Source organism: Nomascus leucogenys, chromosome 10, assembly GCF_006542625.1.
Source record: "Nomascus leucogenys isolate Asia chromosome 10, Asia_NLE_v1, whole genome shotgun sequence".
Classification (NCBI taxonomy): Eukaryota; Metazoa; Chordata; class Mammalia; order Primates; family Hylobatidae; genus Nomascus; species Nomascus leucogenys.
This window is the reverse complement of record NC_044390.1, coordinates 4889378-4914741: the sequence shown is the minus strand read 5'-3', so window position 1 is coordinate 4914741 and position 25364 is coordinate 4889378. Positions and strand designations below refer to the sequence as shown.

General features: G+C 47.9%; 1 pseudogene across 1 annotated transcript; it reads left to right on the top strand.

Annotated features, from left to right (window-relative positions):
• Positions 1–13056: 13056 nt before the first annotated feature.
• On the top strand, positions 13057–13795 carry LOC100601699 (annotated as a pseudogene). Its single transcript, XR_004032109.1, has one exon. The product of XR_004032109.1 is annotated as an oligosaccharyltransferase complex subunit OSTC pseudogene (transcript).
• The last annotated feature ends 11569 nt before the right edge of the window (positions 13796–25364 follow it).

Here is a 25364-nt window from a genome sequence, read left to right as displayed (position 1 = left end):
GGGAAGCTAAAGATTGCTGATATTTGTAAATTCACACAAGAAAAACATTTAACAGGCCAGGAGTGGCAGCTCGTGCCTATAACCCCAGCACTTTGGGAAGCCAAGGCGGGCGGATCAGTTGAAGTCAGAAGTTGGAGGCCAGCATAGCCAACATGGTGAAATCCTATCTCTAGTTAAAAAAAAAAAAAAAAAAATTAGCCAGGCGTGGTCACAGGCACCTGTAATCACAGCTGTTCTGGAGGCTAAGGCAGGAGAATTGCTTGAACCTGGGAGGCGGAGGTTGCAATGAGCCAAGATTTCACCATTGCACTCCAGCCTGGGCGGCAGAGCGAGACTCCATCTCAAAGAAAAAAAAGAAAAAGCATTTAATAAGCATCCTATGCACATGCAGCCCTGTGCATAAGGACCTAAGAAGATAAAGGTGAGTGAAACTTGGTCCCCTCCTACAAGGAGCTCTGTTTGCCAAGAGAGCTGAGCATACAGGCAGAGAGGCGCAACACAGGTAAGAAGCACTACTGTTCATAGAAGGCAAAACATGGGAAGGGGAAGGAGAACCTGATTCCCAAATAGAAAAAGAACCCAGGGCCGGGTTCGGTGGCTTACACCTGTAATCCCAGCACTTTGGAAGGCTGAGGCAGGTGGATCACGAGGTTAGGAGTTCAAGACCAGCCTGACCAAAATAATGAAACACTGTCTCCACTAAAAATACAAAAATTAGCTAGGTGTGGTGGCGCACACCTGTAATCCCAGTTACTCAGGAGGCCGAGGCAGGAGAATCACCTGAACCTGGGAGGTGGAGGTTGCAGTGAGCCAAGATCGCGCCACTGCACTCCAACCTAGGTGACAGAGCAAGACTCTGTCTCAAAAAAAAAAAAAAAAAAAAAAGAAAGAAAAAAGAACCCCGCAATCAACCTTCCAGGAGTTGTAGGTATGTAGTCTCCAGGTGGCACCTCCCACCATGCCTGGCTAATTTTTGTATTTTTAGTGGAGACAGGATTTCACCATGTTGGCCAGGCTGGTCTTGAACTCCTGCCCTCAAGTGATCCACCAGCCTTGGACTCCCAAAGTGCTATGACTACAGGCATGAGCCATAGTTCCTGGCCAATAAAATAGATAAATTTCGTGTAATGTTTAGTTAATTTATAGAAATAATCTCTATATTTTTGCTCTTGTTTTTACTTTGGGATTCAGTTGTCTCATCTGGAGAATCAAAAAGTTTGTTGTCATTTTTAGCTTGTTTACTATCTTGGGTTTTTTGAACATGTTCATGCACATGTTTAAGATCTTTTTTTATTATTATTATTATTATTTTTTTGAGACAGAGTCTCGCTCTGTGGCCCAGGCTGGAGTGCAGTGGTGCAATCTCGGCTCACTGCAAGCTCCGCCTCCCAGGTTCACACCATTCTCCCGCCTCAGCCTCCCAAGTAGCTGGGACTACAGCCGCCCGCCACCACGCCTGGCTAATTTTTTGTATTTTTAGTAGAGACGGGGTTTCACCATTTTAGCCAGGATCGTCTCGATCTCCTGACCTCGTGATCCGCCCGCCTTGGCCTCCCAAAGTGCTGGGATCACAGGCGTGAGCCACCGCGCCCGGCCCTTAAGATCTTTTAAATTGGGATTTATCCATTCTAATTTTTTTTTTTTTTTTTTCTGAACAAGTTCTCCATTCCTGTCTGAGGTCACTTAGGAATAGAGAAAACAATTAGCCATGTATCATAGCAATGCAAGGATGGCTCAACATAGGCAAATTAATAAATCTGATATATCACATCAAAAAAATGAAGGACAGGCTGGGTGTGGTGGCTCACACCTGTAATCTCAGAACTTTGGGAGGCCAAGACAGGAGGATCACTTGAGCCTAGGAGTTCAAGACCAGCGTGGGCAACACAGCAAGACCCTTAGTCTAATAAAATAAAAACAACAAAAACAAAAAGAAGAATGAAGGACAAAAACCATGTTTTCAGCTCAAAAGACCCAGAAAAACCATTGATAAATTTCAAGGCCGGATGCAGTGGCTCACACCTGTAAGCCCAGCACTTTGGGAGGCCGAGGTGGGTGGATCACGAGGTCAGGAGTTCAAGACCAGCCTGGCCAAGATGGTGAAACCCCGTCTCTACTAAAAATACAAAAATTAGCCGGGCATGGTGGCAGGTGCCTGCAATTCCAGCTACTCGGGAAGCTGAGGCAGATAATTGCTTGAACCTGGGAGGCAGAGGTTGCAGTGAGCTGTTATCACATCACTGCACTGTAGACTGGGCGACAGAGCCAGACTCTGTCAAAAAAAAAAAAAAAAAAAAAGCCCAGGCGTGGTGGCTCACGCCTGTAATCCCAGTACTTTGGGAGGCCAAGGCAGGCGGATCACCTGAGGTTGGGAGTTCGAGACCACCCTGACCAAAATGGAGAAATCCCGTCTCTACTAAAAATACAAAATTAGCAGGGTGTGGTGGCACATGCCTGTAATCCCAGCTACTCGGCAGGCTGAGGCAGGAGAATTGCTTGAACCCGGGAGGCAGAGGTTGTGGTGAGCCGAGATTATGCCATTGCATACCAGCCTGGGCAACAAGAGCGAAACTCCATCTAAAAAAAAAATAAGTTGAAAAATCCTTTGTGATAAAAACTGGGCATTGAAGGAACATACCTCAACATAATCAAGACCGTATATGACAAACTCACAGCTAACCTCATACTGAATTGTGAAAAGCTGAAAAATCTTTCCTTTAAGACCTGAAAGATAACAATGCTTACTTTTGGCAGGGCACAGTGGCTCACACCTATACTCCCAACACTTTGGGAGGCCAAGGCAGGAGGATCACTTGAGCCCAAGAGTTCAAGACCAGCCTAGGCAACATGACAAAATCTCATCTGTACAAAAAATACAAAAATTAGGCTGGGAGCAGTGGCTCATGCCTGTAATCCCAGCACTTTGGGAGGCTGAGGTGGGTGGCTCACCTGAGGTCAGGAGTTTGAGACTAGTCTGGCCAACATGGTAAAACCCCATCTCTACTAAACATATAAAAATCAGCCGGGTGGGCCAGGCGCGGTGGCTCACGCCTGTAATCCCAACACTTCGGGAGGCCTAGGCAGGCAGATCACGAGGTCCAGAGTTTGAGACAAGCCTGGCCAACATAGTGAAACCCTGTCTCTACTAAAAATACAAAAATTAGCCTGGCATGGTGGCACGCGCCTGTAGTCCCAGCTACTCGAGAAGCTAAGGCAGGAGAATCACATGAACCTGGGAGGCGGAGGTTGCAGTGAGCCGAGATAGTGCCACTGCACTCCAGCCTGGGCGACAGAGTGAAACTCCGCCTCACAACAAATACAAAAGTAGCCAGATGTGGTGGTGCCAGTCCCAGCTACTCAGTAAGCTGAGGCAGGAGGTTCACCTGGGCCTTAGGAGGTCGAGGCTGCAACGAGCCATGATTGTACCACTGCACTCCAGCCTGGGCAACAGGGCCAGACCTTGTGAAAAAAAATGCTTACTTTCTGGCCGGGCACGGTGGCTCACGCCTGTAATCCCAGCACTTTGGGAGGCCGAGACGGGTGGATCACCTGAGGTTGGGAGTTTGAGACCAGCCTGACTAACATGGAGAAACCCTGTCTCTACTAAAAATACAAAAATTAGCATGGTGGCGCATGCCTGTAATCCCAGCTACTCGGGAGACTGAGGCAGGAGAATTGCTTGAACCTGGGAGGCTGAGGTTGTGGTGAGCCAAGATTGTGCCATTGCACTCCAGCCTGGGCAACAAGAGCAAAACTCTGTCTCAAAAAAAAAAAAGCTTACTTTCACCACTCCTATACGACTTGGTAGTGGCAGTCCTAGCCAGAGAGCAACCTGCCATGAGAAAGAAAGAAAAGGCATCCAACGTGGAAAAGAGAAAGTCAAATTTTCCTTCTTTGCAGATGATTGCTGGGACTTTTATATATAGGAAAACCTAAAGACCACCAAAAAACTCTTAGATTGATAAATGAATTCAGTAAAGCAGGAGAATACAAAAATCAATGTAGGCCGGGTGTGGTGGTTCACACCTGTAATCCCAGCACTTTGGGAAGCCAAGGCTGGTGGATCACGAGGTCAAGAGATCGAGACCATGCTGGCCAACATGGTGAAACCCCGTCTCTACTAAAAATACAAAAATTAGCTGGGTTTGGTGACGTGCGCCTGTAGTCCCGGCTACTTGGGAGGCTGAGTCAGGAGAATCGCTTGAACCTGGGAGGCACAGTTTGCAGTGAGCTGAGATCATGCTACTGCACTCCAGCCTGGGTGACAGAGCGAGATTCTGTCTCAAAAACAAAACAAAACAAAAAACAAAAACAAAAATCGGGCCAGGTACGGTGGTTCATGCCTGTAATCCCAGCACTTTGGGAGGCCGAGGCGGGTGGATCACCTGAGGTCAGGAGTTTGAGACCAGCGTGACCAACAAGGTGAAACCCCGTCTCTACTAAAAATACAAAAAATTAGCCGGGCGTGGTAGTGGGCACCTGTAATCCCAGCTACTCAGGAGGCTGGGGCAAGAGAATTGCTTGAACCCGGGAGGCAGAGGTTGCAGTAAGCGGAGATCATGCCATTATACTCCAGCCTGGGGCAACAAGAATGTGACTCCATCTAAAAAAAAAAAATTTATATCTATATATAAATTAGTAGCAGTTCTATACACCAATAACAAGCTAGCTGAGAAATCAACAAGTCAATCCCGTCTCCCATGCCTACAAAAAATAAAATACCTAGAAATCAAATTTAACCAAGGAGGAAAAAGACTTCTACAAGAAAAACTAGAAAACCCTGGTGAAGAAAGGCCGGGCGTGGTGGCTCATGCCTGTAATCCCAGCACTTTGGGAGGCCGAGGCAGGTGGATCACGAGGTCAGGAGATGAGACCATCCTGGCTAACACAGTGAAACCCCATCTCTACGAAAAATACAAAAAATTAGCCGGGCGTGGTGGCGGGCGCCTGTAGTCCCAGCTACTTGGGAGGCTGAGGCAGGAGAATGGCGTGAACCCGGGAGGCGGAGCTTGCAGTGAGCCGAGATCGTGCCACTGCACTCCAGCCTGGGCGACAGAGCGAGACTCTGTCTCAAAAAAAAAAAAAAAAGAAAAGAAAAGAAAAGAAAACCCTGGTGAAATAACTTTAAAAGGACACAAACAAATGAAAGGATAATTTCATGCTCATGGATTAGAAGAATTAATAATACCATTAAAATGACCGTAGGGCCCAAAGTAATCTACAGATTCAATGTATTTCCTATCAAAGTACCAAGATTATTTTTCACAAAATAGAAAAAACAACCTTGCCAGGCGTGGTGACTCACGCCTGTAATCCCAGCACTTTGGGAGGCCAAGGCAGGCAGATCACGAGCTCAGGAGATCAAGACCATCCTGGCTGACATGGTGAAACTGCGTCTCTACTAAAATACAAAAAATTAGCTGGGCATGGTGGCGCGCGCCTGTAATCCCAGCTGCTCAGGAGGTTGAGGCAAGGGTATCGCTTGAACCTGGGAGGCGGACGTTGCAGTGAGCCGAGATTGCGCCACTGCACTCCAGCCTGGCGACAAAGCAAGACTCCATCTAAAAAAAAAAAGGTCAGGCACAGTGGCTCACGCCTGTAATCCCAGCACTTTGGGAGGCCGAGGCAGGCGGATCATGAGCTCAGGAGATCGAGGCCAGCCTGACCAGCATGAAGAAACTCCGTCTCTACTAAAAATACAAAATTAGCCAGGCGTGGTGGCAAGTGCCTGTAATCGCAGCTACTCAGGAGGCTGAGGTAGGAGACTCGTTTGAATCCAGGAGGCAGAGGTCACAATGAGCCGAGATCATGCCACTGCACTCCAGCCTGGGTGACAGAGCGAGACTCTGTCAAAAAAAAAAAAAAAGAAAGAAAAAGAGAGAGAGAGAAAGAAAGAAAGAGAGAAAGCAAGCAAGCAAGAAAAGAAAGACCTTACAATTCATTTGGAAACAAAAAGAGCTCAAATAGCAAAAGGAATCCTGAGCAAAAAGAATAAAGCTGGAGACATCATGTTACCTGACTTCAAAACATGTCAGAAGGTTCTGGTAACCAAAACAACATGGTATTGGCATAAAAACAGACATACGGCTGGGTATGGTGGCTCACACCTGTAATCCCAGCACTTTGGGAGGCCAAGAGGGGCAGATCCCTTGAGCTCAGGAGTTCAAGACCAGCCTGGGCAACATGGTGAAACCCCATCTCTACAAAAAATACAAAAATTAGCTGGGCATGGTGGCAGGAGCCTATAATCCGAGCTACCCAGGAGGCTGAGGCAGGAGAAGTGCTTGAACCTGAAGACCGAGGCTGCTGTGAACCAAGACCACACCACTGTACTCTAGCCTGGGTGACAGAGTGAGACTCCGTCTCAAAAACAAACAAACAAAAAAAATGAAACCAGAAACAAAAAAAACCCCCAAACATATAGAGCAATGGTACAGTATAGAAGATCCAGAAATAAATCCATGTGTGTACCGGCTGGCCGCCGTGGCTCACTCCTGTAATCCCAGCACTTTGAAAGGCAGAAGTGGGCGGATCACCTGAGATCAGGGGTTCCAGACCAGCCTGACCAACGTGGCAAAACCCCGTCTCTACTAAAAATCCAAAAATTGGCTGGGCGTAATCCCAGCACTTTGGGAGGCCGAGGCGGGCAGATGACCTGAAGTCAGGAGTTCGAGACCAGCCTGGCCAACATGGTGAAACCCTGTCTCTACTAAAAATACAAAAATTAGCTGGACGTGGTGGCACGCACCTATAGTCCCAGGTACTTGGGAGGCTGAGGAAGGAGAATTGCTTGAACCCGGGAGGCAGAGATTGTGGTGGGCTGACATCATGCCATTGCACTCCAGCCTGGGCAACAGAGCAAGACTCCATCTCAAAAAATAGAAATAAAAATAAGCCAGGGGTGGTGCCCACACCTGTAATCCCAGCTACTTGGGAGGCTGAGTGAGGAGAATCACTTGAACCTGGGAGGCAGAGGTTGTAGTGAGCCAAGATCAGGCCACTTCGCTCCAGCCTGGGTGACAAGAGCAAAACTCTGTCTTGAAAAAAAAAAAAAAAATTAGGTGGGTGTGGTGGCGCATGCCTGTAATCCCAGCTACTCAGGAGGCTGAGCCAGGAGAATTGCTTGAAACTGGGTGGCAGAGGTTGCAGTGAGCCGAGATCACACCACTGCACTCCAGCCTGGGCGACAGAGCAAGACTCTGTTTTGAAAAAAGAAAAAAGAAGAAAAAAAAAGAAATGATCCATGTGTGAGGGGTTGGATATCCTAGATGCCATGATATGATGGTCATTACCTACTCCATGCATGTATCAAAATATCACATGTGCCCCGTTAATATGTACAATTGTTATGTATCAATTAAGAAAAAAAGTTCCCTTCATTGGCTGTTTTAATTTTATACCACCCTAAGTGAAATATTGCCGCTTAGAAAGCTTAGCTGCAGAGTTTAGATTATAGTGAAAAGCCACACCTGAAGCAGAAGCTCTGCCAGGGGGAGGCTGCAGGGCTGATGTGGAGTCCCAGCTTGTCCAACCAGCGGCCCACGGGCTACCTGCAGCTCAGGTATGGCTTTGAATGTGGTCTCACACAAATTCAGAAACTTTCTTAAAACATTACGAGTTTGTTTGCGATTCTGGGTTTTTTTCAGCCCGTCAGCTATCGTTAGTGTATTTTATGTGTACCCGAAGACAATTCTTCTTCTTCCAATGTGGCCCAGGGAAGCCCAAAGATTGGACACCACTGATTGTAGACAAATAAGGAGGCCACCTTCAGACAGAGCACTGTACACTGTTTTGTTTTTGTTTTTCTTTGAGATGGAGTCTCGCTCTGTCTCCCAGGCTGGAGTGCAGTGGGACCATCTCAGCTCAATGAAACCTCTGCCTCCCAGGTTCAAACGATTATCCTGCCTCAGCCTCCAAGTAGCTAGGACTAATTTTTGTATTTTTAGTAGAGACAAGGTTTCACCATGTTGGCCAGGCTGGTCTCAAACTCCTGACCTCAGGTGATCCACCTGCCTCGGCCTCCAAAAGTACTGGGATTACAGGCACGAGCCACCGAGCCCAGCCACAAAGTGACCTTCTAAAAAAAAAAAAACAAGAAAATCCTTTTTGCAAGACAAAAAGTGCTCTCGTGATAATTTTTTTTTTTTTTTTTTTTTTTTTTGAGACGGAGTCTTGCCCTGTCACCCAGGCTGGAGTGCAGTGGTGCAATCTCGGCTCACTGCAAGCTCCGCCTCCTGGGTTCACGCCATTCTCCTGCCTCAGCCTCTCCGAGTAGCTGGGACTACAGGCGCCCGCCACCACGCCCGGCTAATTTTTTTGTATTTTTAGTAGAGACGGGGTTTCACCGTGGTCTCGATCTCCTGACCTCGTGATCCGCCCGCCTCGGCCTCCCAAAGTGCTGGGATTACAAGCGTGAGCCACCGCGCCCGGCCTCGTGATAATTTTTTTTAATTTTTTTTTTTTTTTTTTTTGAGACATGGTCTCGATCTGTCACTCAGGCTAGTGTGCAGCAGGCTCACGGCAGCCTCCCACCTGAACCTCCTGAGTAGCTGGGACTATAGTCACACATTACCATACCCAGATAATTTTTGCATTTTTGGTAGAGATGGGGTTTTGCCATGTGGCCCACACTGGTCTTGAACTCGTGGGCTGAAGTGATCCACCCACCTCAGCCTCCTAAAGTGCCGGGATTATAGGCGCGAGCCTCTGCGCCTGGCCCTAATATTTGTGGTGGAAATAAGGAGATGATTATGGTATGATTTCACGCCTTCCACAGTTTATTGACATAAAAAGATTTTTTTAAAAAACATTGACAATGCTTAAGGAGGAGAAGAATAATACAAACACACTTCATAGAATGCACTCTATAGGCAAAGTAGGTTAACCGAATAGTGAGTGAGTTCCAAATTTTTAAAGTCCTGTTGCTCACAGGATGGAGGAAGGACTATGTGAAGAGTAAAGTCTAATTCAAACTTGAGGTGAACCGGCTGGGCACAGTGGCTCACGCCTGGAATCCCAGCACTTTGGAAGGCTGAGGCAGGTGGATCACCTGAGGTCAGGAGTTCGAGACCAGCCTGACCAACATGGTGAAACCCCGTCTCTATTAAAAATACAAAAATTAGCTGGGCATGGTCATGGATGCCTGTAATCCCAGCTACTCAGGAGGCTGAGACAGGAGAATTGCTTGAATCCAGGAGGTGGAGGTTGCTGTGAGCCAAGATCGTGCCACTGCACTCCAGCCCGGGTGACAGAGCAAGACTCCACCTCAAAAATAAAAAGTAGGCTGGGTGGTGCAGTGGCTCATGCCTGTAATACTAACACATTGGGAGGCCAAGGCAGGAGAATCGCTTGAGCTCAAGAATTCAAGACCAGCCTGAGAAACATAGGAAGACCCCATCTCTACAAAAAATTTAAAAATGAGTGGGCGTGGTGGCATACACCTGTAGTCCCAGCTAGTTGGGGGGCTGAGACAGGAGGATGGCTTGAACCCAGGAGGTTGAGATTGCAGTGAGCTATGATCCTACCACTGCCTGGACAACAGAGTGAAACCGGTCTCAAAAACAAAACACAAAAAAACAGCAGCATAGAAATAGGATTGGACGTGGCCGAGTGCAGTGGCTCATGCCTGTAATCCCAGCTCTTTGGGAGGCCAAGGCAGGTGGATCAGTTGAGGTCAGGCGTTCGAGACCAGCCTGGCCAACATGGTGAAACCTCGTCTCTAAGAAAAATACAAAAATTAGCTGGCCATGCTGGCAGGCGCCTGTAATCCTAGCTAATTGGGAGGCTGAGGCAGGAGAATGGCTTGAACCCAGGGGGCGGAGGTTGCAGTGAGCTGAGATTGTGCCACTGCACTCCAGCCTGGGCAATAGAGTGAGACTCAGTCTCAAAAAGAAAAAAAGAAAAAAAAGACCCCCTTTCTATGTTAAAGAATATTTTTAAAAAGAAAGAAAGAAAAGAAATAGGATTGGACAAAACGGATCTGACTTAAAGGTCATAGACTGCAGGGCGCGGGCGAACGGGGAACCCAGCAAACCTGTCTCTCTGGATTCCTCCTGGCCTCCCTGAGCAGCCTTCCCTGCTGCTGGGCAGGGGGCAGAAGCCTCTCTGGAATGAGAGTCATAGACCTAAAACCAAACAAGATAGGACAGGAATTCCTTTATGGTCAGTGTTTACAGAGAAAGATGGAGGGAAAATTAGTCAGAGATTTTAGGTTTTATGGCCGGATTTGGGGAAAAGGGATTCTCCTGTCTACAGCTCACTTTGGGAAAGACAGTTTCTAGTTTCTATGGCTAGCCTTGGGGAGAAGGAGGGTCAGGAAGAAACTTCCGCTTCTGAAGCTTCTTCGGAAGCCTTCGTTTTGAGGTTATCGGTTTCTGAGCCCCAATATTAGCCTGCCAAAGTCTAAGCTTTCAAAGCGCCTGTCAAACTCTTGCGTATCTATGTATTTTAAAGTCCAAAATCAACAGCTCACATATGGGGTCCAAGAGGAACGGGGAGTTCACTGCACGTTCTCACGTGTGAGATCTTTGTTGTTGTTGTTGTTGAGATGCAATCTCGCTCTGTCGCCCAGGCGGGAGTGCAGTAGCACCATCTCAGCTCAACTGTAACCTTCACCTCCCAGGTTCTAGCAGTTATCCTGCCTCAGCCTCCCAAGTATCTGGAATTACGGGCACATGCCATCATGCCCCGCTAATTTTTTTTTTTTTTTTTTTGTATTTTTAATAGAGACGGGGGTTTCATCATGTTGACCAGGCCAGTCTCAAACTCCTGACCTCAAGCGATCTGCCCACCTTGGCCTCCCAAAGTGCTGGGACTACAGGCATGAGCCACTGCACCTGGCCTCATGTGTGAGATCTGATAAGAAGTCACGCACGAGAAGGAAGGGAAGAGTGTACTCCACAACCCCAAATGATGTGGTTGGAATCATTTCAAACCTACATAACAAGAGTTTCATAGGGAATTGGGACAGAACATGGCCTCTAGTAAGCCCCCCTAAATAATTCTCAAGTAACACTTCTCTAATGACGAAGGAGATTGAGGAGTTTTTTTCCTGTGTTTATTGACCATGTGGGTATTTTGTGTTTGTAAAATATGTGTCCAAGCCTTTTGCCCATTTCTCCAGTGGGTAGTATTTCCTTTCTTTTTTTTTTTGAGACAAAGTCTCACTCTGTCACCCAGGCTGGAGTGCAGTGGCCTGATCTCAGCTCACTGCAACCTCCACCGCCTGGGTTCAAGCAATGCTCCTGCCTCAGCCTCCGAAGTAGCTGGGACTACGGGTCCGCACCATCGCACCTGGCTAATTTTTGTGTTTTTAGTAGAGACAGGGTTTCACCAGGCTGGCCAGGCTGGTCTCAAACTCCTGACCTCAGGTGATCCACCCGCCTCAACCTCCCAAAGTGTTGGGATTACAGGCGTGAGCCACCATGCCCGGCCCATTGGTTAGTATTTCTTTCTCTTGCTCCATTCCTCCCTCCCTCCTTCCCTTCCTTGCTTCCTTCCCTCTTTCTCTCTCTTCCTTTCTCTTTTCTATAGAAGTTTTTTCTCTCTCTCTTTTTTTTTTTTTTTTTTTTTTTTTTTTGAGACACAGTCTCCCTGTGTCGCCCAGGCTGGAGTGCAGTGGCAAGATCTCGGCTCACTGAAAGCTCCACCTCCCGGGTTTACGCCATTCTCCTGCCTCAGCCTCCCGAGTAGCTGGGACTACAGGCACCCGCCACCACATCCAGCTAATTTTTTTGTATTTTTAGTAGAGACGGGGTTTCACCTTGTTAGCCAGGCTGGTCTCGATCTCCTAATCTTGTGATTTGCCCGCCTCAGCCTCCCAAAGTGCTGGGATTACAGGCGTGAGCCACCGTGCCCGGCCTTTTTTTTTTTTTTTTTTTTTGAGACAGGGTCTCGCTCTGTTGCCCAGGCTGGAGTGCAGTGGGGCGATCTCAGCTCACTGCAAGCTCCACCCCCCGGAGTCAAGCGATTCTCCCGCCTCAGCCTCCCAAGTAGCTGGGACTATAGGCATGCACCACCGTGGCTGGCTAATTTTTATACTTTTAGTAAAGACAGGATTTCACCATGTTGGCCAGGCTAGTCTTGAACTCCTGACCTCAGGTGATCTGCCTGTCTCGGCCTCCCAAAGTGCTGGGATTGCATGCGTGAGCCACCATGCCCAGCGGAAGTTCTTTACAATTTAGATACAATTCCCACTCTGTGGATTGCTTTTTCAATTTCTCAATAATGTCCTTTTAAAACCAAAAGTTGGCTGGGCACGGTGGCTCACGCCTGTAATCCCAGGACTTTGGGAGGCCGAGGCGGGTGGATCACCTGAGGTCAAGAGTTCAAGACCAGCCTGACCAACATGGAGAAACCCCGTCTCTACTAAAAGCACAAAATTAGCCGGGCGTGGTGGTGCATGTCTGTAATCCCAGCTACTCAGGAGGCTGAGGCAAGAGAATCACTTGAATCCAGGAGGCAGAGGTTGCAGTGACCCGAGATTGCACCATTGCACTCCAGCCTGGGCAACAAGAGTGAAACCCTGTCTCAAAAAAAATAAATAAATAAAAATAAATTAAAAAGAGGTGTTTCCCTAGCGTGAAGACATGAAGCTCTTCTGTAAACTTCATTGTTCTGCCTTTAACATTTCAATCTACAACCCACTAGAATTAATCTTCCATATATATAGCATGGGGTGGAGGTCAAACACCTTTTTTCCATATGGATGTTCAGCTGTCCCAGTGCCATTTATTTAAAAGATACTCCTGGACCTGGCGCAGTGGCTCACGCCTGTAATACCAACACTTTGGGAGGCCGAGGCGGGTGGATCACCTGAGGTCAGGAGTTCAAGACCAGCCTAACCAACATGGCAAAACCCTATCTCTGCTAAAAATACAAAATTAGCCAGGTTTGGTGGCACATACCTGTAATCCTGGCTACTTGGGAGGCTGAGGCAGGAGAATCCCTTGAACCTCGTAGGCGGAGGTTGCAATGAGCCGAGATCGCACCATTGCACTCCAGCCTGGGCAACAAGAGCGAAACTCTGTCTCAAAAAATAAGAAAAAATAGAGGCCGAGAATGGCCCTTGCTGCCACCAACATGGAGACTTTGTACTGTGTCCCGTTCTTAGTGCTTGAATGTCCCAACCTGAAGCTGAAGAAGCCGCCCTGGCTGCACATGCTGTTGGCCATGACTATGTATGCTCTGGTGGTGGTGTCTTACTTCCTCATCACCAGAGGAATCCTTTATGATGTTATTGTTGAACCGCCAGGTGTTGGCTCTGTGACTGATGAACAAGGGCATCAGAGGCCAGTAGCTTTCTTGGCCTACAGAGTAAGTGGACAATATTATTATGGAAGGACTTGGATCCAGCTTCCTGTTCACAATGAGAGGTTTAGGTTTCATAATCCTGGACCGATCGAATGCACCAAATATCCCAAAACTCCATAGATTTCTTCTTCTATTTGTTGGATTCGTCTGTGTCCTATTGAGTTTTTTTCATGGCTAGAGTATTCGTGAGAATGAAACTGCCGGGCTATCTAATGGGTTAGAGTGCCTTTAAGAAGAAATCAGTGGATACTGGATTTGCTCCTGTCAATGAAGTTTTAAAGCCTGTCCAGTCCTCTAATATGAAATGTAGAAAAGAAGGAAGAGCAGCAGTAAAAGAAATATCTAGTGGAAAACCAGGAAGTGTATTGAAGCTTGGACTAGAATTTCTTCTTTATTAAAGAGACAAATTTATCACAGTAATTTTTTTTTCCTGCTGACCATATTGCTATACCAACAATGATGAGTGGCATTTTCTTCTTAGTTTTTCATTTCTTTAAGAAAATATAGGCCAGGCGCAGTGGCTCACTCCTGTAGTCCCAGCACTTTGGGAGGCCAAGGAGGGCAGATCACAAGTTCAGGAGTTCCAGACCAGCGCGGCCACCATGGTGAAACCCCGTCTCTACTAAAAATACGAAAATTAGCCGGGCATGGTGGCGGGTGCCTGTAGTCCCAGCTACTTGGAAGGCTGAGGCAGGAGAATCATGTGAACCTGGGAGGCGGAGGCTGCAGTGAGCCTAGATCGTTGCCACTGCAATTCAGCCTGGGCGACAGAGCGAAACTCTGTTTCAAAAAAAAAAAGAAGAAAGAAAAGAAAATATACTCCATACCTACAACTATAATAGCAAATATAGTGATTATTTTTTACAACCCCCTTAACATTTTTTGGAGATGACATTTCTGATTTTCAGAAATTAACATAAAATCAAGAAGCAAGATTCCATGAGCTGAGAACTCTGGACAGCTGGTCAGCTTTTCCTACGGAGCTTTGGCTTCAGCTAGAGCCTGTGATGGTAGATTATTTCAGACAGGTATGTAAGACTGTTGCCTGAACCATAACATGTATGAAAGGAGCAGAAATAAATACTTTTTCTAATTAAAAAACAAAATAAGAATAAAAAAAAATCACTATGAGCATGGTAGCTCATGCCTGTAATCTTAGCACTTTGGGATGCCAAGGTGGGTGGATCGCTTGAACCAGGAGTTCAAGGAGTTGGAGACCAGTCTGGGCAACATAGCAAGACCCCATCTCTAAAAAAAAAAAAAAAAAAAAAGAATACTAAAGATTCAGAGATAGAAAAATGGAAATTATTCATATTGCCTCCAGTTTTTTGTTTTTTTTTTTTTGATGGAGTCTTGCTCTGTCACCCAGGCTGGAGTGCAGTGGCACGATCTTGGCTCACTGCAAACTCCACCTCCCAGGTTCAAGCAATTCTCCTGCCTTAGCCTCCCAAGCAGCTGGGATTACAGGCATACGCCACCAAACCCAGCTAATTTTGTACTTTTAGCAGAGACGGGGTTTTGCCACGTTGGTCAGGCTGGTCTTGAACTCCTGACCTCAGGTGATCCAACCGCCTCGGCCTCCCAAAGTCCTGGGACTACAGGCATGAGCCACCATACTCGGCCAGTAGTCTTTTATCCTTGTAACAGATTCATCTTTTCTAGGGAAATGGAGACCTTTCACTTTCATGTCCTTTTTATGTCCCCGTTGATTGCATCTCTGCCTCCATTCTGTTGATCGGAATGACACTGACGTAATTTGGGTTCTCTAAAGCAGACACTGATACAAAGGCTTGAGTTCCAGAGGTTTATTTAGAATGTGATCCTAAACCAAGCGGGAGGTAGCAGGGAGGGTAAGACAGGGAAGGATGGGGAGCCAACTTCTTATCTAAGGACATGTTGAGGCCAGGCATGGTGGCTCACGCCTGTAATCCCAGCACTTTGGGAATCCGAGGCAGGCAGATCACAAGGTCGGGAGTTTGAGACCAGCCTGGCCAACATAGTGAAACTCTGTCTCTACTAAAAATGCAGAAAACAGGCCAGGTGTGGTGGCTCATGCCTGTAATCCTAGCACTTTGCGAGGCAGAGACGGGCGGATCACCTGAGGTCGGGAGTTGGAGACCAGCCTGACCAACATGGAGAAACCCCGTCTGTACTAAAAATACAAAAATTAGCCTGGCGTGGTGGCGCATGCCTGTAATCCCAGCTACTTGGGAGGCTGAGGCAGGAGAATCACTTGAACCCGGGAGGCAGAGGTTGCAATGAGCCGAGATAGTGCCATTGTACTCCAGCCTGGGCGACAAGAGCAAAACTTCATCTCAAAAAAAAAAAAAAAAACAGAAAACAGAAAAAATTAGCCAGGCCTGGTGGCAGACGCCTGTGGTCCTAGCTACTCAGGAGGCAAAGACAGGAGAATTGCTTGAACCTGGGAGGCGGAGGTTGCAGTGAGCCGAGATCATGCTATTGCACTCCAGCCTGGGTGACAGAGTGGGACTCTATCTCAAAAAGAAAAAAAAAAAAAAAGGATAAGTCGCTGAAGTCTGTGAAGTGGACAATGAGGGTTTGATTCCTTTGAAGCCTGTTGAAGACTGTTTACGCTTCCTCTTATCATCCCCTGCCTCATCGCCTGCCACAGAGATGAAAGGCTGGGACATTTCTGTGCCAAATTTCATCCCACATTGGGTGACGGTTTCTCTGAGACATGTTGACTTCCTGCAATTCAAAGCTACTTTCTTCTTTAGACAGGGTCTCGCTCTTTCCCCCAGGCTAGAGTGCTATGGCGTGATCTCGGCTCACTGCAAGCTCCGCCTCCTGGGTTCACGCCATTCTCCTGCCTCAGCCTCCCAGTAGCTGGGACTACAGGCGCCTGCCACCTTGCCTGGCTAATTTTTTGTATTTTTAGTAGAGACAGGGTTTCACCATGTTAGCCAGGATGGTCTCGATCTCCTGACCTCATGATCCGCCCACCTTCGCCTCCCAAAGTGCTGAGATTGCAGGTGTGACCCACCGCACACGGCCTATTTTCTTCTTTAGACAGGGTCTCGCTCTGTCCCCTAGGCTGGAGTGCAGTGGTGCAGTCTAGGCTCACTGCAACCTCTACCTCCTGGGTTCAAGAGATTCTCCTGCCTCAGCCTCCTGAACAGCTGGGATTACAGACATGCGCCACTACGCCCGGCTAATTTTTTGCATTTTTTGGTAGAGATGGGGTTTCACGATGTTGGTCAGGCTGGTCTCGAACTCCTGGCCTCAAGTGATCTGTCTGCCTTGGCCTCCCAAAGTGCTGGGATTACAGGTGTGAGCCACCCTGCCCGGCCAAAGCTATTTTCCATTTTTAATTTTTTGTTGTTGTTGTTTTCAGACTGAGTCTCACTCTGTTGCCCAGGCTGGAGTGCAGTAGCATGATTTCTAAATTTTTTATTTTTAGTAGAGACGGGGTTTCACCTTGTTGCCCAGGCTGGTCTCAAATACCTGACCTCAGGTGATCCACTCTCCTCAGCCGCCCAAAGTGCTGGGATTACAGGCATGGGCCACCATGCCCGGCAAAGCTATTTTCTATGGGATAAATGACAGCAGAAAGGACCCCAGAGCAGAATACTAAAAGATGTATGGCACGTTCATGAGGTGAGAGTATGGTAGAATCAAGTGAGTCTCTGCTTTCATGAGACTGAACAGTGAGGCTCAGGTTAAAATTAGAGGTGTACAAGAGAGTATGATATGGACATCTGCTACTGAACAATCCTTGTGCTTCTTGAAAATGCTCATTTCCATATTTTTTATTTTTTATTTTTTTTCAGATACAAGGTCTCACTGTGTCACCCAGGCTAGAATGCAGGGGCACAATTAAGGTTCACTAAAATCCCAACCCCCTGGATTCAAGCAATCCTCCTGCCTCATCCTCTGGAGTAGCTGGGACTGCAGTTGCATGCCACAGTGCCCAGCTGATTTTTTTATTTTTTGTAGAGGCAAGGGCTTGCTATGTTGCCCAGATTGGTCTTGAACTCCTGGCCTCAAATGATCCTCCCACCTGTGCCTCCCAAAGTGCTGGGATTACAGGCATAAGCCACTGCACCCAGCCTCATTTCTATATGTAAGTTCATTTAGTCATTAAGTCTTTAAGCAAAGATCCAGCCACGATCTATATAAAATTTTCAATACAGGCCAGGCACGGTGGCTCACGTCTATAATCCCAGCACTTGGGGAGTCTGAGGCGGGCTGATCACTTTAGGTCAGGAGTTCCAGACCAGCCTGGCCAACATGGTGAAACGCTGTCTAATACAAAAAATTAGCTGGGCATGGTGGTCAGCACCTGTAATCCCAGCTGCTAGGTAGGTTGAGGCAGGAGAATCGGTTGAACATGGAGGTAGAGGTTGCAGTAAACCAAGATTGCGCCACTGCACTCCACCCTGGGAAACAGAGCAAGACTCTGTTCCAAAAAAACCAAAAGGCAATAGTTCCTAGAAAAAAATATTTTCCGAACATTCTTAGGCATGCATTTGTATACTGCTATAGCTATTTAAAAATTTCAATACAATATGTTTACCAGAGCAAACTACAATCCTCATTGTTATGTGGGCCCCAAACCATTACTGATACTCATCTGTTTCCCCTACGTCTTCTACATTTCCTCATGGTGGGCCAGTACTTCACTTTTTGTAACTCATTTGCCTGGTGGGGTGACTCAGGCCTTTGTTTCTGAAAGATCTGAGTCCGGTGTTGCTAGGAAGGAAAAGGTTAACTAGTCTATAATCCATTCTTTCTCCCAACCTGGTGATATCTGAGGAGACATCCCTTGGTCAAACTTCTTCGTAAACATGCTAATCAGATCTCATGGTATTTATTAGAGGAAAATAACCAGAGATTCTTATCTGTGAGATGCTTTCAGCAGGATATACTTGTTCTTTCTTGATGTCTTGCAGTAAACAAGGAATTTAGGGGTTTATGGGCATGAGCCACTGGAAAATGTCAGCGTCACATATTTAGTTATCGGAGGGCGGGGGGCTGGGCATGGTGGCTCATGCCTATAATCCCAGCATTTTGGGAGACTGAGGCAGGAAGATCACTTGAGCCCAGAAGTGTAAGATCAGCCTAGGTAACATAATGAGACCTCGTCTTACTAAGAGTCTGATTCCACCCTCCCTTGGTGTTATCTCAGTTACTGTACTTTTACTGGGCTGTGGTTGTGCAATTTCCTGTTAGGCATGGGGAATTCTCTGAGTTCCAGACAAGAACCTTCCTGCCCCAATATGCAGCAGCAACCCAGTCTCTTCATAGTGCTGGTGGTTGATGATCCATGCCCGCCAACTACCTCATTTCTCTGCCCAGCGCTTAATCAGCCTGAAGAGCCCACAGTCACCAGGCAGACGACCTTACTGTGCTTCTTGGTGAAAGTGTTCTCTCTTCCAAAATGAAGACATCGCGCCAGATAAGGTTTGGGGACAAGAAGCACAATTTTTTCAAGTGGGTCCCTAGACAGGATATTGATAAATGCCAATTCTATTTCACTCCCCGGTAGCTACACCTGTGTATTCTAACTACTAGGGTCACAGCCCCTTATATTGACTGTTGGTTATATGCAGATATTGCATCTTAGAGGACAGCACCCCAACCCCATGGGACGTCATACCTGAGCTGACACTTCAGTTGAGCTCTTTAAAAAGCCATTCCTGGGCCGAGCGCGGTGGCTCATGCCTGTAATCCCAGCACTTTGGGAGGCCGAGGCAGGCGGATCACGAGGTCAGGAGATCGAGACCATCCTGGCTAACATGGTGAAATACTGTATCTACCAAAAATACAAAAAAAATTAGCTGGGCCTCGTGGCGGGTGCCTGTAGTCCCAGCTACTCGGGAGGCTGAGGCAGGAGAATGGCGTGAACCCAGGAGGCGGAGGTTGCAGTGAGCCGAGATTGCGCCACTGCACACCAGCCTGGGCGACAGAGTGAGACTCCGTCTCAAAAAAAAAAATAAATAAATAATAAATAAATTAATTAATTAAAAAGCCATTCCTGGCCGGGTACGGTGGCTCACGCCTGTAATCCCAGCACTTTGGGAGGCCAAGGAGGGCGGATCACCTGAGGTTGGGAGTTTGAGACCAGCCTGACCAACATGAAGAAACTCCATCTCTACTAAAAATACAAAATTAGCTGGGCGCGGTGGCACATGCCTGTAATCCCAGCTACTTGGGAGGCTGAGGCAGGAGAATCACTTGAATCCCAGAGGCAGAGGTTGCAGTGAGCAGAGACCGCACCATTGCACTCCAGCCTGGGCAACAAGAGTGAAACTACATCTCAAAAAAAAAAAAAAGCCATTCCTGGCCCAGTGCAATGGCTCACACCTGTAATCCCAACACTTTGGGATTACACTTGCCAAGGAAAGTGAATTACCTGGGGTCAGGAGTTTGAGACCAGCCTGCCCAACATGGTGAAACCCCATCTCTACTAAAAATACAAAATTAGCTGGGCGTGATGGCAGATGCCTGTAATCCCAGTTACTCAGGAGGCTGAGGCAGGAGAACCTCTTGAACCCAGGAGGCAGAGGTTGCAGTGAGCCAAGATTGCGCCATTGCACTCCAGCCAGGGCGACAAGAGCGAAACTCCATCTCAATAAATAAATAAATAAATAAATAAATAAATACCATTATGTTATTCCACGATGGCAGCTCTTTCTGTGTAAGGTAATAAATATGTGATGTAAAGAGTGTATTTCATATTAATACACTGGTTGTTGTACCTTTTTTTTTTTTTTTGAGACAGGGTCTTGCTCTGTCGCCCAGGCTGGAGTGCAGTGGCGCAATCTCGACTCACTGCAACCTCTGCCTCCCGGGTTCAAGCAATCCTTCTGCCTCAGCCTCCTGAGTAGCTGGGATCATAGGGGCCTACCACCACCCCCAGCTAATTTTTGTACTTTTTTAGTAGAGATGGGCTTTTGCCATGTTGCCCAGGCTGGTCTCAAACTCCTGACCTCAGGTGATCTGCCCTCCTTGGCCTCCCAAAGGGCTGGGATTACAGGCACAGGGAGCCACCATGCCCAGCTGTTTTTTTGTGTCGTTTTTTGTTTTTTTGAGACAGAGTCTCACACTGTCGCCCAGGCTAGAGTGCAGTGGCTTGATCTTGGCTGACTGCAACCTCGGTTCACTGAAGCCTCCCAGTTTCAAGCCATTCTCTTACCTCAGGCTTCTGAGTAGTTGGGATTACAGGCATGAGCCACCGTGCCCGGCCTTTCGTTTTGTATTTTTAGTAGAGACGGGGTTTCACCATGTTGGCCAGGCTGGTCTTGAACTCCTGGCCACAAGTGATCCACCTGCCTTGGCCTCCCAAGGTGCTGGGATTACAAGAATGTTAGAAAATGGCTGGGCCTGGTGGCTTACACCTACTCGGGAGACTGAGGCAGGAGAATCGCTTGAACCCGGGAGGCGGGCATTGCAGTGAGCTGAGATCGGGCCATTGCACTCCAGCCTGGGCGACAGTCACAAAAAAAAAAAAAAAAAGAAAGAAAGAAAACACATCAGTTCCAGGAAATACAAATCAGACGAGATCGGGCGTGTTCCCGGTGGTATAGCTACAGAAACAGGAAGCACAAATCAATCACCTCCACCACTGCCCTCTCCAGGGGAAAGGATCGAATGTAATCAACTTACCACTAACTAGTCAGTCATTCCGCTTAAAGGGCAATAGCAGGTCAAGGTCTCATCATGGGGCTTTTTTTTGTTTTTTTGTTTTTTTTTTTTTGAGACAGGGTCTTGCTCTGTCGCCCAGCTTAGAGTGCAGTGGCACCACCATAGCTCAACCTTCCGGGCTCCAGCGATCCTCCTGCCTTAGCCTCTGGAGTACCAGGACTATAGGCGCATGCCTCCATGCCTGGCTAATTTTAAAATTTTTTTTGTAGAGACAGGATTTGGTTTTTTTGCCCAGACTCATCTCAAACTCCCGGCCTCAAGTGATCCTCCCGCCTCGGCCTCTCGCTGGTACTCTTATCACAGGCATGAGCCAGTGTGTCTGGCCCTAATCACAGCCAGAAACTCCCAGGCTGTGAGAATGAGCTCAGCTTTCGTGAGAGACAGCTCATGCTATTAGCCACATCCTTCGTCTCTTCTCCTGCTACCCTGCTACCGCGTCTCTGTTCGTGGGTGCATTACACAAGCAGTGGTCTGAGGATAGAGCCTCAATGATGCCCACTGCACAGGCACCCTCTCTTCCTGGTTGCTCAGGTCTTCTACTCCCTGGAGAACATGAGACACAGAGATCGCATGCCTCTGCCTCTTCTCATAATTCCTTTTTTTTTTTTTTTTTTTGAGAGGAAGTCTCACCGTGTCACCCAGGCTGGAGGGCAATGGTGTGATCTCGGCTCACTGCAACCTTCACCTTCCAGGTTCAAGCGATTCTCCTGCCTCAGCCTCCCAGGTAGCTGGGTCTACAAGTGCGTGCCACCACACCTGGCTAATTTTTGTATCTTTAGTAGAGATGGGGTTTCACCATGTTGGCCAGGCTGGTCTGGAACTCCTGACCTCAGGTGATCTGCCCGCCTCAGCCTCCCACAGTGCTGGGATTACAGGTGTGAGCCACTGTGCCCGGTGCCCCCCCTTTTTTGTGTGTGTCAGGGTCTCACTCTGTCACCCAGGCTAGAGTGCAGTGGCATGATCTCGGCTCACTGCAACATCTGCCTCCAAGGCTCAAGTGGTCCTCCCACCTCAGCCTCCTGAGTAACAGGGACTACAGGCATGTGCCACCAAACCTAGCTAATTTTTTGTATTTTTGGTACAGACGAGACTTCACCATGTTGCCCAGGCTGGTCGCAAACTCCTGACCTCAAGCGATCCACCAGCCTTGGCTTCCCAAAGTGCTGGGATTACAGGCGTGAGCCACTGTGCCCGGCCCCAGCTAATTTTTGTATTTTTAGTAGAAATGGGTTTTCACCATGTTGGCTAGGCTGGTCTCAAACTCCTCACCTCAGGTGATCTGCCTGCCTTTGCCTCCCACAGTGCTGGGATTACAGGCATAAGCCACCGCGCCCCACCGTGAGACCCCCATCTCTACAAAAAAACTTTTTAATTAGCTGTGCACGGTGGCAGGCACCCTAGTCCTAGCTACCTACTTAGGAGGCTGATCGCTTGAGCCCAGGAGGTCAAGGCTGCAGTGAGCTGAGATCACAGCACTGCACTCCAGCCTGGGAGACAGAGGGAGACCCTATCTCCAAAAAGAAAAAAAAGATTAGTGATTGTGCCCCAGGCACAGATCATATTAATCCCAGTGATATTTTGGGAGTGGTGGCCAGACTCCTTCCCAGGACTGGCCTTCCGGTTTTGCAATGAGTGTTAGTCAAGGCGTGAGGTTCTCATGGGCTGTCTCAACCACTCTGTTCGACATCATTTTACTCTGTCTCCCAGGCTGGGGTGCAGTGGCGTCATCTTGGCTTACTGCAGCCTCTGCCTCCAGGGTTCAAGCAATTCTAGTGCCTCAGTCTCCCGAGTAGCTGGGATTATAGGCGCCTGCCACCACGCCCGGCTAAATTTTTTTTTGTATTTCTAGTAGAGCCAGGGTTTCACTATGTTGCCCAGGCTGGTCTTGAACTCCTGAACTCAGGTGATCTGCCTGCCTCAACCTCCCAAAGTGCTGGGGTTGACTGCTCCTGGCCCCACTGTTGCACCTCTTGACTTAGCCTCCAAGGTGATTCCTTAGGACACCAATTTAATCCCTCTAAACATGGCAACAGAGCCAGCGGTTTCCAGCCCTGTTTGCGCAGTAGAAGGATCATTTACAAATCCTCATACTTAGACTCCACCCGCAGAGATTCAAGTGGACTGAGCCTGAAGTGAAGCCGAAGGCATTTTCTTATAATCCTGAGAATGATAATATACAGCTGTGGTTGAAAACCACCACTAAGACTTGTAAACTTTGTTCATTCAAGTCTTCTTTTCTCTCCTTAAAAGCAGGCTTATCTTTGAGCTGTGCTTTTTCAGACTCCAGTGAGCATCACTGAGAACATTTAATTAATATACTGAGGCCTCTCACAAGAGGAAAGGAGTGGAAGAACTCCTGGAGGAGGATTGGAAGGGAGAGATGTTTTTCTTTCTTTCTTTTTGGAGACAGAGTTTCACTCTTATTGCCCAGGCTGGAGTGCAATGGCATGATCTTGGCTCACTGCAACCTCTGCCTCCCAGGTTCAAGCAATTCTCCTGCCTAAGCCTCCCCAGTAGCTGGGATCACAGGCGCCTACCACCATGCCCAGCTAATTTTTGTACTTTTTTAGTAGAGACGGGGTGTCGCCATGTTGGCCTGGCTGGTCTCGAACTCCTGATCTCAGGTGATCTGCCCGCCTTGGCCTCCCAAAGTGCTGGGAGTACAGACACGAGCCACCGTGCCCGGCAGAGATGTTTTTCTTAACACAAAAAGTTTCTGGCCGGGTGCGGTAGCTCACGCCTGTACTCCCAGCACTTTGGGAGGCCAAGGTGGGCGGATCACTTGCAGTCAGGAGTTGGAGACCAACCTGGCCAATGTGGCAAATACAAAAATTACCTGGGCATGGTGGCGCATGCCTGTAATCCCAGCTATGTAGGAGGCTGAGGCAGGAGAATTGCTTGAATCTGGGAGGCGGAGGTTGCAGTGAGCTGAGATCAAGCCACTGAACTCCAGCCTGGGTGACAGAGTAAGACTCCATCTCAAAAATAAAAAAAAAATTTCTAAAGCAAGCACTTGGGCTGTTCTGATGTCAACATACAGTAGCTGGCCCTATCTTTAACCCAGGATAAGGGGCAAAAACGTACCCAAAGGTACAAATAAGCAAACTTGCTGGGTGCAGTGGCCCACGCCTATAATCCCAGTGATTTGGGAGGCTGAGGTGGGAAGATTACTTGATCCTGGAGGTTGAGACCAGCCTGGGTAACACAGTGAGACCCTGTCTCTGAAACCTAAAATAAAATAAAATGCCAGTGTACTCTATGCCGGGCAACAGAGCAAGACCCTGTCTCAAATTTTTTTTTTTTTTTTTTTTTTTTTTTTTTTTTTTTTTTTTTTTTTTTTTTTGAGACGGAGTCTTGCTCTGTGCCCCAGGCTGGAGTGCAGTGGCGCGATCTCCGCTCACTGCAAGCTTAGCCTCCCGGGTTCACGCCATTCTTCTGCCTCAGCCTCTCTGAGTAGCTGGGACTACAGGCGCCCGCCAACACGCCCGGCTAATTTTTTTGTATTTTTAGTAGAGACGGGGTTTCACCGTGTTAGCCAGGATGGTCTCGATCTCCTGACCTCGTGATCCGCCCGTCTCGGCCTCCCAAAGTGCTGGGATTACAGGCTTGAGCCACCGCGCCTGGCCTGACCCTGTCTCAAATATAATAAAAATAAAAATAAGCAGTCTGTGGGTTTAGCATCTTTGGACTAATGGTACCAGCATGAGGGAAAGCAGGTCTTTGTAGCTCTGATAACTGAACTTTGACACTTCTGAGTGTTTTCTGCTAACTGTGGTGACATACGAATAACATATAATTAACCGTTTAAAAATAAGCGGTTCGGTGGCATTTAGTACGTTCACAACGTTGTGCAACCACCATCTCTAGGTAGGTCCAAAACTTTTCCTTTCTTTTTTTTTTTTTTTTTTTTTGAGACAGAGTTTCGCTCTTCTTGCCCGGGCAAGAGTGCAATGACACAATCTCCGCTCACCGCCACCTCTGCCTCCCAGGTTCAGACAATTCTCCTGCCTCAGCTTCCCGAGTAGCTGGGATTACAGGCATGTGCCACGGCACCCGGCTAATTTTGTATCTTTAGTAGAGATGAGGTTTCTCCATGTTGGTCAGGCTGGTCTCAAATTCCTGACCTCAGGTGATCCACCCGCCTCGGCCTCTCAAGTGCTGGGATTACAGATGTGAGCCCCCGTGCCTGGCCCCAAAACATTTTCCTAACTCCAAAATAAAGTCCCATAAGCAGGTATTCCCCACTCCCTCCTCCTCCCAGCCTGTCCACCCACAAATGAATGGATTAAACAAATATGGTTTATCCATACAATGGAATATAATTCAGCTGTAAAAAGGGGCTCGGCGTGGTGGCTCACACCAGTATTCTCAGCACTTTGGGAGGC